Source organism: Gossypium arboreum, chromosome 5, assembly GCF_025698485.1.
Source record: "Gossypium arboreum isolate Shixiya-1 chromosome 5, ASM2569848v2, whole genome shotgun sequence".
In the NCBI taxonomy this organism is placed as follows: domain Eukaryota; kingdom Viridiplantae; phylum Streptophyta; class Magnoliopsida; order Malvales; family Malvaceae; genus Gossypium; species Gossypium arboreum.
Genome location: NC_069074.1, coordinates 84515817 through 84532037, shown reverse-complemented (window position 1 = coordinate 84532037; position 16221 = coordinate 84515817).

Sequence of the window (16221 nt, the reverse complement as noted above, 5' to 3'; positions counted from 1 at the left end):
TAAGCTAGGAAACTAACTCATAAACTTTAAATCATTTTAATTATATCTCCAAACTAATCAGGTTATATCAATTAAGTTTTTCTGTTATTAAAACCATTAATTTAATGATAAAAATACCTCTCTAATCACTTTCAATTTTGAAATTGAGCAAATTAGTCCCTCTCAAAGAAATTGGAACAATTAAATTCCTGTCAATTTTGAAAGTAAGCAATTAAGGACAATTAATCATGGTGTTAATATCTTTCGTCAATTGTGCATAATTTTGATTGCTATAATAACAAATTTAGCCATCGATGTTTATATATTTTGTTAGTTTGGTCTTGATTCTAAAAACATCAACAAATTTAGTCTCAATATTTACACGTTTACTAAATTATTAAGGGCTAAATTTGTTAAATCATGATCAAATTGATAGAATGTATAAATTAGGAGAACTAAATTTGTTATTATACCGGTCAAATTTATGTAAAATTGATGAAAAACATTAATGTTGTGATTAATTATATTTAGTTGCTCACTTTCGAAATTGCAAAAATTAAATTGCTTCGAGTTATTTAGAGGGATCAATTTGCTCAATATCAAAATTGAGAGGAACTAGAGAGGTCATTTTACCCAGTTTAATCATTAAATGACATGACAGGTCTTATGTGACATAATTTAAAATAAAAATTTAAAAAATGAATTTTGTAAAAATAGATATTTTAAAAACTTTAATTTTGAGGTTTTCGAAGTTTTTATGAAAGCTTTATCGTTCATTTTTTTAATTTCAGTTTTACTTCATTTTGTTTTTAATTTTAAAAGTTATGCAACATGATTCTATTTCTTTAAAATTTTTATTTTAAATTTAGAGACATAAGATTTTGTGTCATTTAATGATTGCAATAACAAAAGGATACAATTGATATAACATTGATAATTTGGAGATGTAATTAAAACAATTTGAAGTTTGAGAACCAATTTAAAATTATTGTTATAGTTTAGAGATGGTGGATGTAATTAACTCTTTTCTAATGGTACAAACCAGAGTACAAATATGACCCAAAGACTCGGTCAAAACGTTATTATTTTCGGTATAATAATTTATTTAGCTCTCCAATCTTATAAAAATATTATTTTAGCTATTCATTTAGATTGCATTTTAATATTTAAACTTATATTTTTTTATCAAATTATCTCAAAATATATAAAATTAATACTTTTTAACTTTGTTGATGTGACATTCATATAGATTGTCATGTCAATATTTCATTAATTTTTAAAATTTAAAAAATTATAAAAAATTATAAAAAATTATATTTTAAAAATTAAAATCATTAAACTCATAAATATTTTAAATATTTTAAAATTTAAAAAGTTGATTAAATGGTTACATATCATTCAAATATTTTTAAATTTTTAAATATCAATTGCATCAAATGGCATTGGAATTAAAGAGTGATTTTGAACCGGATCTAACACCATATACTTTTCTCAACCACGTTATGGTCTTTGAAAATTAAACCTCACAATTATATTCACTTTTTCTATTTGGACCCTACACTACATTTCCTTATCAAGACTATCCGTTTTCTATGTCCTCTCCTGTTCTGTCACGTCTTGTTGGTCTTAATTGCAATATAAATGCATGGGGTCATTAGCAAACCAATCAGGTACCAATTTCATTAATTTTGATCCCAATATTGCTGTAATCTCATAACACAAATCCTTTGGCTACTAAATCAACAAAACCCAGAGTTTATATTTTCCGAGTGGTTGACTTTTCTAGGCAGATAAACTTCAATTTCTACTTTGTTGTCCCCCCCCCCCCCTTTCCTTAGAAGAAAAAAAAAATCTTCAAGTTCCTTTCCTTTTGTATTCAGTTTTACTTACTTCTGCTCAAAAAAACCAATCTTCAAATCCCTTTTGATTGTTTTGAAGTAGTAAAAATCTTCTGAGCACTAAGTGTAGTTTGATTTTGAAGTTCCCAAGTGAGGTAAATCTATTTATATTTGCTTCATTTCTGTTTCTATATACAAATTAAAGTTGTTACATATATATATTTGCTTCATCTTTTATGGTTTTCTTGAAGCAAATTAGAGCTAAAAGACACTTTGAATTTTTATTTTCACAATCAAATTCTTGGAGTTACTTCTTCATATTGAAAGTGGTAAGTGGATATGTTTATTATTTTTCCATCATTATATGTATAATATTATTAGCGTGAGGGTAATAATATTAGAATTCTTATTTTATAAGTAATTAACTGTGTTTCTTATTTATAATTATATGATTTTTGTTAGAATTAAGTGACCCAAATTCTTATTTAAATAAAATACGATGGAAAATAAAATAAAAGTAAAATCCATATAGAACTAGACTTCTTTTATTTTATTTTAGAATAAGGTTTTAAACCTTATTAAACTCCATCTATTTTATATTGATTAGGATAAGGTGTTTCAATCCTACTAGAATATGGCTTTGCAAGCCTATAAATAGACATAGTCTATTCCTCTTGTATTAGAGTAAAAATTTTTCGACATAGTGAATTTTCTTCTCCTCTTGCGTGGTTTTTTTCCGAAAGGGTTTCACGTAAAATTTATGTGTTCTTTATTTTTATTTATTTTATTCTATTTTATTTTTCACGAATTGGTATCGAGCTTAGGGTTATTCATCTCGATCACGGTAATGGCGTCTTTGAAGTATGAAATTCATTGTTGGATCGCAACACCAGATTTGCGTTGTGGCAAATTAAGATGCAAGCGTTCTTGCAGATGGATCTAGAGGATGCCTGCTAGGATAGATAAGATGCCTTCGACATTAATGAGATGAAGAGAAGAAGCGTAAGGATCGAAGGCATTAACACAATTACATCGCATTTGTCCAACGAAATTTTGCAGGATGTGATGAAAGAGAAAAGCGCATTGCATTATGGAAGAGGCTAGAACAAATATGTATGTCGAAAACTCTAACAAGCAAGTTGCATATGAAGCGGCGTCTTTATGCTCATCGTTTGGAGGAAGGTGCGTCAGACACGAACACTTAACGGTGTTTAAAGAAATTCTCTCAAACTTGGAGGCCATGGAGGTTCAAGATGATAAGGAAGATCTAGGGTTGATTCTACTTTGTTCGTTGCCCTGTCTTATTCAACCTTTAGAGACACGATTTTATATAGCCGCGAGTCTCTCACAGTTGATGAGGTTTATGATTCTTTAACCTCGTATGATAAGATGAAGCATTTTGTGGTTAAACCCAACTCTCAGAAGTTATGGTGTAAAAGGCTATAAGTTATGGTGTCCTGAAAATAGAAAAGTTGTGATTAGCAGAGATGTTGTTTTTGATGAAACTACTATGCTACCTAACTTATCTCTTAAAGACTCTTCCAATAAAGAAAACCAAAAGCAGGTGGAGCATCAGATTAATACAGAATCAACTCCTCAAGGCAGTATAAAAAATTGAGAATAGAGTTGCTTCTTCACCGCAATACTCTATCGCCAAAAACAGGACAAGAAGAGAAATTAAACCTCCAAAGAAGTATGCCGAGGTTGATCTAGTTGCTTATGCTTTAAATGTGGTGAAGATATAGATGCGAATCAAGAGCCATTTAATTATTCGAGGCGATTAGTGTGAAGACTCGAGAAAAGTGGATGTTTGCTATGCAAGAGGAGATGGAATCACTCCACAAAAAAGAACATGGGATCTTGTAAAACTTCCTAAAGGTAAAAAGGCTGTTCGTTGTAAATGGGTGTTTAAAAGAAAGAAGGGACTCAGGAGTTGAAGAACCCGGACATAAAGCAAGGCTTGTTGCAAAGGGTTATAGTCAAATTCCGAGTGGACTTCACAGATGTGTTCTCTCCGGTTGTTAAGCATAGTTCGATTCGAGCTTTGCTTGGTATTGTTTCCATGCATGATTTGGAGCTTGGCGGTTAGATGTAAAACGCATTTTGCATGGAGAACTTGAGGAAGATATTTACATGCAACAACCGAGAGGGTTTTATAGTCTCGAAAAAGAGGACTATGTTTGCTTGTGAAAAAGTCCCTTTACGGTTTGAAACAATCACCAAGACAAGTGGTACAAGAGGTTTGATTCCTTTATGACTTCTCATGATTTCAAAAGAAGTAGTTTTGACAGTTGTGTCTACTTTAAGAAAAAAGTTGATGGTTCTTTGTGTATCTACTTCTTTATGTTGATGACATGTTGATAGCAAGAAAAGATAAAGAGAGATAAGAAAGGTTAAAGCCCAACTAAGTGAAGAATTTGAGATGAAAGATTTAGGACCAACAAAGAAGATACTTGGTATGGAGATTCTCGAGATAGAAAAGCAAGTAAATTGTACCTAAGTCGGAAGGGTACATTGAGAAAGTTCTTTGCGGAGTTCAATATGCAGAGTGCTAAGCTGTTAGTACTCCTTTAATGACCATTTCAGACTTTCATCGGCCTTATCTCCTCAATCGATAATGAGATTGAGTACATGTCACATGTTCCATACTCTAGTGCGATAGGATCTCTCATGTATGCTATGGTTTGTTCACGCCCGATTTATCATATGCAGCCGGTCACGATTAGCGATACATGGCGAATCTCGGTAAAGAACACCGGAAAGCGATTCGATGGATTTTAAGATACTTACGAGGCACTACTAATGTTTGCTTACAGTTTGGAAGAACTAAAGATGGAGTTATAGGGTATGTTGATGCTGATTTTCTTGGAGACCTTGATAGAAGAAGATCTCTCACAGTTACGTCTTTACAATCGGAGGTTGTGCAATTAGTTGGAAAGCCACTTTGCAAACTACAGTCACTTTGTCTACCACTGAGTTGAGTACATGGCGATTCTTGAGGCTTGTAAAGAAGCTATTTGGTTGAAGGGACTATTTAGTGAACTCAATGAAGACCTTCAAATCAGCACGAGATTTTGTGACGATCAGTGCCATCTTTCTTACAAAAGATCAAATGTTTCATGAGAGAACAAAACACATTGATATTCGGTATCATTTTGTTCGTGATATTATTGCTCGTGGTGATATTGTTGTGAGCAAAATTAGCACTCATGAAAATCCTGCAGATATGATGACTAAGTCACTTCCTATAACCAAGTTTGAGCATTGCTTAGACTTGGTTGGTGTTCATTGTTGAAGTTAAACCCTTAAGGGTTTTTGGAAGAGGTGAAGAACTTGTTTATTGAAAGTTCGCGATGAAGAACTTGTTCATTGAGAATTTGTGTCAAGGTGGAGATTGTTAGAATTAAGTGACCCAAATTCTTATTTAAATAAAATACGATGGAAAATAAAATAAAAGTAAAATCCATATAGAACTAGACTTCTTTTATTTTATTTTAGAATAAGGTTTTAAACCTTATTAAACTCCATCTATTTTATATTGATTAGATAAGGTGTTTCAATCCTACAAGAATATGGCTTTGCAAGCCTATAAATAGACATAGTCTATTCCTCTTGTATTAGAGTAAAAATTTTTCGACATAGAGAATTTTCTTCTCCTCTGCCCGTGGTTTTTTTCCCGAAAGGGTTTCCACGTAAAATTTATGTGTTCTTTATTTTTATTTATTTTATTCTATTTTATTTTTCACAATTTTATTTGTTTATTAGATTTCTCATAATATTTGTGTTCCGTGTTCTGGTTTTAGCTGGACTGAGTTAAAGAAAAACCCATTGATTCTCATAGTTTGAGTTGTCTTTCACCTTCCTTGGTGTGTATGACAAGTACTGTGTTAAACTTCAAAACTCTTTTAGATTCTTTAAATTTTTTTAATGGTAATTACTTATGCTTCACTACAGTGTTTGAACTTGGAAGATCATATTCTTCAATTTGAGCTTGTCAAGCATGGGTTGTGGATTTTGTGAGGCTGCTCTTTCCAACTCCGTTGGAACACTGGTTGTGGAATGTGTGGTGAAGCCGGTAGGACGTCAATTTGATTATGTCCATCGCTTTCATGACAATGTTGAAAAGCTCCGAGAAAAAAAGGATGAACTTGCAGATGCACGAGATCGTCTACTACAAAAGATTGAGGATGCTAAAAGTCGACTTCTACTAATTGAAAATGTTGCGCGGAAGCGTGTGAAAAAGTAAAATTATTGTACTGAAAAATCACACTAAGTTCAATTCCTAGGAAAGAGAGGTAGATCACGAAGATCACTTAAATACCAAGTTTTCCTAGCCAGAATATCCCTCTATCGTAATTTAATAGCACAATAAATCACTACAATCACATTCACAAAATATGCAAAATAAATAATAAAGAACACCAGAATTTTAACGAGGTTCAGCAAATTTTGCCTACGTCCTCGGGCAATACCAAATATATTTCACTCTTAAAATTACAAGTGAAATTTACAAATAGAGAGAGAGAATAATGCCTTAAGTAGAGAATGGCAATTATGGGATGAAGAAAGTAAGAAATGGTTAGGCCTATTTATAGTTGAGGTTCAAGGATCAACTTGCAATGTCCCTATACAATTAGGGACCAAAATTGCAATTATCCCATGCCAACTTTTAACCCAACTTGCCAACCAATATTACTTTCTACTTTCGGTGCCCACCCTTTTTGACTTTTCAAACAAATGGGTTGGTTCCAATAATCTCCACCTTGAAGATTTGATTAGGATAATCTTATCTTCACACAATTCTTTCTGCCTTTGACAACAATACTTGATAGTGCCTTCTTCAACTGTTAAACTTGCAGGATATTAATCAAGTTCAAACAATGTTCAAACTTGGTTACTGTTACCACCTTGGTAATCATATCTGCGGGATTATCTGCAGTCTTGATCTTCTGAAGACAAATTTTCCCCTCATCAATAATTTCCCGCACAAAGTGGAAATGTACGTCAATATGCTTTGTACGTGCATGATAAACTTGATTCTTTGCTAAATGAATAGCACTTTGATTATCACAATACACGTTAATATGCTCCTGGACCAATCCTAAGGTTTTAGTCATACCTTGTAACCAAATAGCCTCCTTTCTGACCTCTGTTACTGCCATGTACTCGGCTACGTGGTTGACAACGCAAGCAGTAGATCGTAGTGTAGACTTCCAACTTATTGGTCCTCCAGCAAGTGTGAACACATAACCGGTGGTTGATCTTCGCTTGTCCAAATCACCGGCATAGTCAGAATCAACGTACCCAATAACACCTTTACCAAGTGTATTATCCTCGCTTGAACAAGTAATCCAACATCCACGGTCTTACGAATATACCGTAGAATCCATTTCTGACTTGCCAATGTCCTTTTCTAGGATTATGCATATACCGCTCACTATACTAACTGCCTGTGAAATGTCGGGTCTTGTACACACCATTGCATACATCAAGCTACCCACTGCATTAGAATACGGAACTTGCAACATGTATTCTCGTTCTGTATTCATCGAAGGAGATAGTTGTGCAGAAAGCTTGAAATGAGAAGCCAACAGGGTACTTACAGGTTTTGTCTGTTCGTTCATGCCAAACTGCTGTAATACCTTTTTCAAATACTGATTCTGAGACAAGCTAACTCTATCATGAGCTCTATCTCTCCATATTTCCATGCCGAGAATCTTTTTAGCTTCTCCTAGATCTTTCATCTCAAACTCGAGATTGAGTTGAGTCTTCAATCTTTCAATCTCAATTTTGCTCTTAGATGCTATTAGCATATCATCAACATATAAGAGCAAGTATATGAAAGTTCCTTCTTGTAGCTTCTGAAAATATACGTAATGATCAAATTTACTTCTTCTGTACCTTTGCCCTTTCATGAACTGATCAAATCGCTTGTACCACTGCCTCGGAGATTGTTTCAATCCATAAAGCGACTTTGTCAGTTTGCAAACCCAATTTTCTTTTCCAGCAACATTGAATCCATCTGGCTGAGTTATATAGATTTCCTCTTCCAAATTACCGTGTCAAACTGCAGTCTTCACATCAAGTTGAACTAGTTCGAGATCATATTGCGCAACCAAGGCTAGCAAAATCCGTATAGATGAATGTTTCACAACTGGAGAAAACACTTCATTATAGTCTATTCCTTCTTTCTGAGTGTAACCCTTTGCTACCAATCTAGCCTTGTATGAATTTCATTTTTACCAGGAAATCCTTCCTTCTTTGCATATACCCATTTGCATCCAATTGCCTTCTTTCCCTTAGGTAGTGTCACCAACTCCCAGGTCCTATTTTTATGAAGAGACTGCATTTCTTCATTCATTGCTTGCTTCCACTTTACACCATCACGGTTACTTATTGCTTCTGTGTAAGTGGAAGGAATATCATCATCTGCAATTGGAAGTGCATAGGCCACTATATCATCAAAGCGAGCAGGTTTACGAATCTCTCTTCTTGGCCTCCTATATGCAATTGAATCTTGTTGCTGTAGAGGTTCTTGGGTAGGAACCTCTTCATCATTTGTCCCTTCAATATTAGCTGGATCATCGTTAACCTTTTCAAGCTCCACCTGCTACAAAGTACTACTGGTTTTGTCATCCTTTTGTGAATCCTTGTACTTTAACATGGTTGATTCATCAAAAGTCACATCTCTATCTGAAAACAATCTTCCTTGTATCGGGACACGAGAGCGGTATCCTTTTACTCCATCGGTTATACCCAAGAATAATACTTTCTTTGCTCTTGGGTCTAACTTAGATTCTTTACATGATAATATACTGATGGAACCAAATACATGTAAAGAATCATAATCGATGATTTACAGATCCACATCTCCATAGGAGTTTTTCCATTTATTGCGGTGATGGCAAGCGGTTAATTAGATGGCACGCATATGTAAGCGCCTTAACCCAAAATTCCTTGCCCAATCGGCATTGGACAGACATACATTGAACTTTCTCGGTATAGTTCGATTCATGCGTTCGCCACCCCATTCTCATTGTGGTGTATCCCGACGGTGAAGTGTCGCACAATGCCCTCATCTTGACATACTTGTAGAAATGGATCATTTTGTACTCGGTGCCATTATCGATCGAAGTCGTTTGACCTTTCGACCGATCGAGTCTCCACCATCTTTTCCATTTTAAATGCATCCAAAACTTCACTTTTCTTTTCATTAGATACACCCATACTTTTCTTGAATAATCATCAACAAAAGTAACAAAATAGTGCATACCTCCCAAAGAAGCCACTTTGGTAGGTCCCCACACATCACTGTGAATGTAGTCCAGAATTCCTTTCATATTGTGAATTGCTGGACCAAATTTTACTCTCGTCTGCTTGCCCAGAACACAATGTTTACAGAATTCCAATTTACAAGAATTTGCACCTTTCAACAAGTTTTGCTTCGCCAAAGTCTGCAAAGCTTTTTCACTAGCATGTCCCAATCGCATATGCCATAATCTGGTAGCCTCTGAATCTACATCTTTTGTAGAAACTGTTGATGTTGATCCAATAACTGTACTTCCATTTAAAAAGTACAAGTTATTTCTTCTTGTGCCTTTCATCACCGTCAATTGCCCAGCTACTACTTTTAGTAATCCATCTCTCAAAGTGATTGTGAGCCCTTTAGATTCTAGGGCCCCTAATGAGATGAGATTTTCTTGAGCTAGGTGCGTAGCGAACATCTGTCAAGACTTGGATTGAGCCGTCGTGATTCTTCAATTGGACTGTACCCACTCCCATTGTCTTACAAGCACCATCATTTCCCATAAGAACAATTCCACCTTCTAGCTCTTTAAGACTAGAAAACCAGTCCTTATTAGGACACATATGGTATGTACATCCTGAATCCAAAATCCACTCATCCGTTTGACATGCCATTGCCATGCCAACCAAGCTAAAGTCTGACTCCTCATCATGCTTCACTACACATGCATTAGAAATAGACTTGCCCTTTTGTAGCTTAGGACAATTCTTTTTCCAATGCCCTTTTTCACGGCAAAAGGCACATTCATCTTTGGCGGGTCTCCCTTTGGACTTTCCCCTTCTACCAGATTTGCTACTGTGTGAACGACCTCTTACTGTTAAGACTTCTGCGGTTGTATCTCTGTGATCTTTTTTATCTTTCTTTCGAGTCTCAGATCTATACAACGCACTACAAACTGCATCAAATGTGATCGTGTCCTTCCCATGAAGCAATGTGGTGGTAAGATGATCATATTCATCGGAAGGAATTCAACAACAATAATGCCTTGTCTTCATCTTCAAATTTCTCATCCAAATTTAGCTATTCGCTAAAATTTTATTGAATGAGTTCACATGGTCATTCATCGACATACCGGTGCATCGTGAATCAATAAAGTTTCTTTTTCATATAAAGCCTATTTTCAAGACTTTTCGTTAGAAACTTTTCTTCCAGTGTATCCCATAACTTCTTGATGTCTCCCTCATGACGAGTGCTTACGCTCTTTGGCCAAACATAGGCGGATTGTACCACACTTTGTCTATTGATCTTGGCCAACTCCTTGTCATCCATCTTGTCGGGTTTTTCTTCAAGGGCTATATCTAGCTCTTTGCGACATAAGACATCCAGATCTCACATTGCCACATACCAAAATTATTGGTACCGTCAAATTTCTCTACTTCAAATTTTGCATTTGTCACAGTAGTCCTTGCTGATGATGATGATGCTGCCATTTTCTCCTTAATCCCAACTACTATATACGTGAATAGTACCGTAAACGGTCATATTCCCCAAGTATGAATCTGGCTCTGGTACCAATTATTGCGCGGAAGCGTGTGAAAGAGTAAAATTATTGTACTGAAAAATCACACTAAGTTCAATTCCCAAGAAAGAGAGGTAGATCACGAAGATCACTTAAATACCAAGTCTTTCTTAGCTAGGATATCCCTCTATCGTAATTTAATAGCACAATAAATCACTACAATCACATTCACAAAATATGCAAAATAAATAATAAAGAACACCAGAATTTTAATGAGGTTCAGCAAATTTTGCCTACGTCCTTGGGCAATACCAAATATATTTCACTCTTAAAATTACAAGTGAAATTTACAAATAGAGAGAGAGAATAATGCCTTAAGTAGAGAATGGCAATTATGGGATGAAGAAAGTAAGAAATGGTTAGGCCTATTTATAGTTGAGGTTCAAGGATCAATTTGCAATGTCCTTATACAATTAGGGACCAAAATTGCAATTATCCCATGCCAACTTTTAACCCAACTTGCCAACCAATATTACTTTCTACTTTCGGTGCCCACCTTTTTTGACTTTTCAAACAAATGGGTGGGTTCCAATAGAAAATGATGTACAGAACTTGCAATCAAGGGCAGACGAAACACTATCGGATGTGGGAACTCTGGAAGAGGAATATCAACTAAATAAGAGGTGTCTCAATTGGTGTCCTAATTGGAGTTGGAGATATCAATTAAGCAAGAAAGCAATGAAGAAAACTCAGGATATCTCTAAGCTTTTGGAAAAATTTGGTCGACGTGGACCAGTCGGTTGCCGTGATCCTACCACCCTTCCCACTATAGACTTCCTATGTTCTAAGGAATTTGTGGTTTCGGAATCTTCGAAGGCTGCTTTCGATCAAATCATTGAAGCCTTAAAAGATGAGAATATCAACATGATTGGGTTGTGGGGGATGGGAGGGTGGGCAAGACCACCTTGGCTTGTGAAGTAGGAAGTCAAGCTCCAAAACTGAATTTGTTTGACAAAGTTGTGATTACAACTGTGTCACAAAAGCCAAATTTGGAGAGAATTCAAGATCAAATTGCACAATACATAGGCTTTGATATGAAGAATGAGCAAGGAAGAAGATCCGAGCAAGAATTATGGTTAAGGCTGAAGAATGAACAGAGGATTCTTATCATACTTGATGATATTTGGGAATCTATCAACTTAAAGGAGAAGATAGGAATTCCAATTGGGGATGATCATAAAGGCTGCAAAATTCTTTTAACAACACGCCGTCAACAAGTATGTCGAGCTATGGATTGTCAAAACGTGGTACAACTTGACTGTTTGGATGATGATGAAGCTTGGACTCGTTTGAAAAGAAGCGTGTCTAGATGACTTTTCGATGATTCTATTAAAATCCTAGCAAATCAAATTGCCAAAAAATGCGGGGGTTTGCCTATAGCTATAGTTCCACTGGGAAGTGCCTTGAAAGGTAAAACCTATCATGAGTGGCAAGCTGCATACCGATGTTTGGAAATTCGGTGTTTAGAAATTCGAGGAGACGTGCCCTAACTTACTGGGTTTCGATTTTCCTCGTTCACCCTAACTAACCGAATATCCTTCCGAAATACACGAATTTTTAAATAAAGGCAAGCTCATTCCCGAAGTTCGAAATGCCGCGTCCTAACTTACTGGGCATGACATTTTATTACTTCGAGATGAGAGGGTCCTTAACGTCCATTTTAATTTATTCGATCATTTTTAAATCAGCATCAATACAAAGAGGGATCGTATTTTAAATTCTTTCAAGTTTTTTAAATCTTCGACACTAAGACACTAATTAATCAACTAGGTACCAATTTTGGGCGTATCGAGGGTGCTAATCCTTCCTCGTGCGTAACCGACTCCCGAACTTATTTTATGGTTTTCGTAGACTAAAAATTATTATTTTAGTAAATCTTAACTTTTATTAAAATGATTAATTTAAGGTGACCCGATCACACCTCGTCAAAAATGATTGGTGGCGACTCCCTTTTTTTGTTTTCATTTTCAAAATCCAAGTCGATTCCCGTTTTTTCAAAAAAATAGTTACGACAAATGTCATCTATTTCTTACTAGATGAATTCCAATGGTTAATATATTAAAAAAATATTAAAATATTACCTTTTACTTAAACAATCCCTTAAATTATTTTTATAGTTAAATAAGTCTCTATCTTATAATTTTATCGCAACTCTAAAATATCAAAAATAAAGACACTTAACGGTATATTACAACCACCTACCTTTAAGCATACATGAGCTTTCCATCCCATCCATAGACGTTGTGCTTGCAAAACAATTGGTCTCCCTCAACCCAATGTTGGAAGTAGCGTTAAGCAACAAGCTTAATACTCCACTAGCCATGTTTCTTTACAAGTCCTTCCAAAAGATAACAAAGTCTTTGCCATTTTCCCAGCGAATAGAGAGTCTCCCCCCTTCCAAAAGATAACAAAGTCTTTGCCCATTTTCCCAGCGAATAGAGACTCTCCCCAGCGTTAGAAGAAAAGAAGGCTTGGTTAATGATAATTTCAACCTTTTGTCTAGCTTTCGTTTATTGCTCTTGGGTTCTTCTGAACTACCTTCAAGTTTCTCCATTTTTGTTCTCTAAGTCTTGCCGAAACAACTCGAGGTTTTGTGATGCTTATGTAACATAAATACATATGATCTTTCCAACATATAAAAAAATTCCGACACAACGTGGGTAAGGACACATGAAAGATACGTGTCCGATTCTTCCGGCATTGCTATTGGCTTTTGAAGAAGAAGTGGTGGTGGTGAGGCTGACGGTGGTCGCCGATCAGAAGAAAAGCACTGGAAAAGCAAAAAAGAAAAAACCAAAGATGCGGAACCAGTAGCGGGAAAGAAAAGAAGAAAAATGATATTTGGATTTTAATCTTATAATAACACATTAACCCAAATAAATGTGAATTCATCCATATCTTTAAAAACAAAGGATAAATTACACTATTAGTTCCTCAATTATGTCTCATTTAATTGTTTTTTTTCACCCAACCATTCAATGGCTAAAAGTGACACTTTTGTAGTTAGTGTAATAATAATTTCGGTCCTCAACTTTTAAATTTTTGTCAATTTAACCCTAATTCTTTATAAAATTTATTTTTAAAAATTCAATATTATTTTAAAATAAAAATTCTATATTAAATAAGTTGAAAATATTTATGTATTTTTATTTAATGTTAATATAGATATTTCTATTTAATATTAATATTATTATACAAGTTTAAATTTATTATTATATTTTTTGAAAATATTTATGTATTTTATATATTCCTTCGATTTTTTTAAAAAATTAGAATCAAATTGAGACTATTTGTAAATTTTGAAGGTTAATTTTTTTAAAATTGTGACTAAATTGATATAATATGTAAATGTTTAGGGCTAAATTTATTATTATATTTATTTTCACACCCTCCTGTTAGTGCAATTAAGGAAATAGAAAAAAAACAATCTCAATTAGTTGAGTGACCAAATAAAAACAATTATAATTGGATGATAAAAATTAAAGAAATCCATAATTGGGTGCCAAAAAATCATCCATAGTTAGTTGAGTTGAGTGTAGTTTAGTCTATACTGTTTTATGGAAATTTATATATATTTTAATTTTAAAATGGTAATGATCATTGTTACCATGTGTAATGGAAATCAAATATAAATACTTAATTGAAAAAAATGGAATACTAAATTATATATTAAAAGCAAAATTAGATGCTAAATAATATATTAACCCTTTTTATTTCTTTTCTTCTCTTCCAGTCCATTTTTCCTTCCCTCCATTTCCCCATCTCAAATGAAAAGAAAAGAAAGAAAGGCCACATCTCGCTCGATGAAGGGTAAACTTTTACAATATATCATGTATTCTTTATACATATATATACATATATATATATATATATATATATATATATATATAGATATATAGATATATTCTCTTTTTAGATATAAAATAACAAAACATTGATTTTTTGGTCTTAGACAATTGCATACTTTGGAGATAAAGAGTTGCTCGCAATTGGAAGACATAATCCAAGGCCTACAAATGCCATATACGTAAGCCTCCAAAGTTTATGGGAAGTAAAAGTTGAAAAATGCGATAATTTAAAGTATCTTTTTCCACTGTTTGTTGCTAATAGTCTTGGACAATTGCATACTTTGAAGATAAAAAGTTGCTCTCAATTGAAAAACATAATCCAAGACCCGCAAGTGCCATACATAAGCCTCCAAAGTTTAAGGGAAGTAAAGGTTAAAAAATGTGATAAATTAAAATATCTCTTCCCACTGTCTGCTACTAATACCCTTGGGCAATTGCATACTTTGAAAATAAAGAGTTGCTTGCAATTGGAAGATGGAATCTAAGACCTACAAGTGCCATACATATGTCTACTCCAAAGTCTAGGGGAAGTATGTGTATCTCGTTGCAATAACTTGACATCTCTTTTCCTTATTGTCCTATGGTGAAAGATTAGGAAATTTGATTGTGCTTTCCATTTTAGGTTTCATTGATTGATTTGTCTCAATTGAAAGGAAGGGATGTGAACGACATTATGCTCACACAAGTCTTTGCGGAAGTTAGAAGTGAACAATTGTCTTCAATTGACACTTTTTATTATTTCAACTGATATCCAATTTAGATTTATTTTTGTTATATATTATTTATTTATTAAATTATTTCCTTTTTTTTCTTTAATAATTCTTTATCTGAAAACAACAAACCATTGCATAGTTGTTTAAATGATAAATTTTATTTTATAATTTTGTTCTGAAACTAATCTACATAATCTTGTAAACAACTTAGTTTACTATAACACCCTTTAATAAGATAAATAAAATTTGAATAGAAAATATTAAACAAACTTTATGTTTTAGATATGTTGCAAATTCTTTACCAAATATTAAATAAACTATATAAAATTATATTTAAGTTTTTCTTATTTAAGAGTGAAAAATAATTATGGGTAGTTTTATTTAATTTAAATATTTTTAAAAAAGGTAGCCTTTTGCATAGGTGGTTTTTAAAATATACATATTAAAAATAAAAGACATAAATAAGGTGATAATATTATTAATTAATTTATAAAAAATGAGTTTAAATAAATTCCCAATCGAGTTGTTAGACCTGTCAAATAATTTATATATGTTTAGATTATGTGATATTATTTATGTCTTAACTTTACCATATTTTTGGAGTATATCTTGATTTAAGGAAAAATTTTGTTAAAATAAAATTTTTATAAGGAAATTAGTTAATAAAATGATAAGTTGTTAACATCTTTGAACATTTGAAATTGAAAATTGATGATATGTTTATAGGAATTGGTGCTTGGGAGGATGACATATAAGCAATTGAGCAATACATGTAAATATGAGGAACTGGAGCAGAATCAAACGTCATCACATCATCTCCTACCTATTTGCTTCCCAAATCTGACTTTAATTGTTATCTTGGAATGTGAAAGCTTGAAATCTCTCTTTTCAATTACTGTTGCTCATGGCGACCCTAAAATGTTAAATGCGCTCAATTTACAAACGCTAAAGATAGAGAGGTGCTTTGGATTGGAAGAAATAATCCAAGACATTCAAATATCAATCATAAACTTTCAAT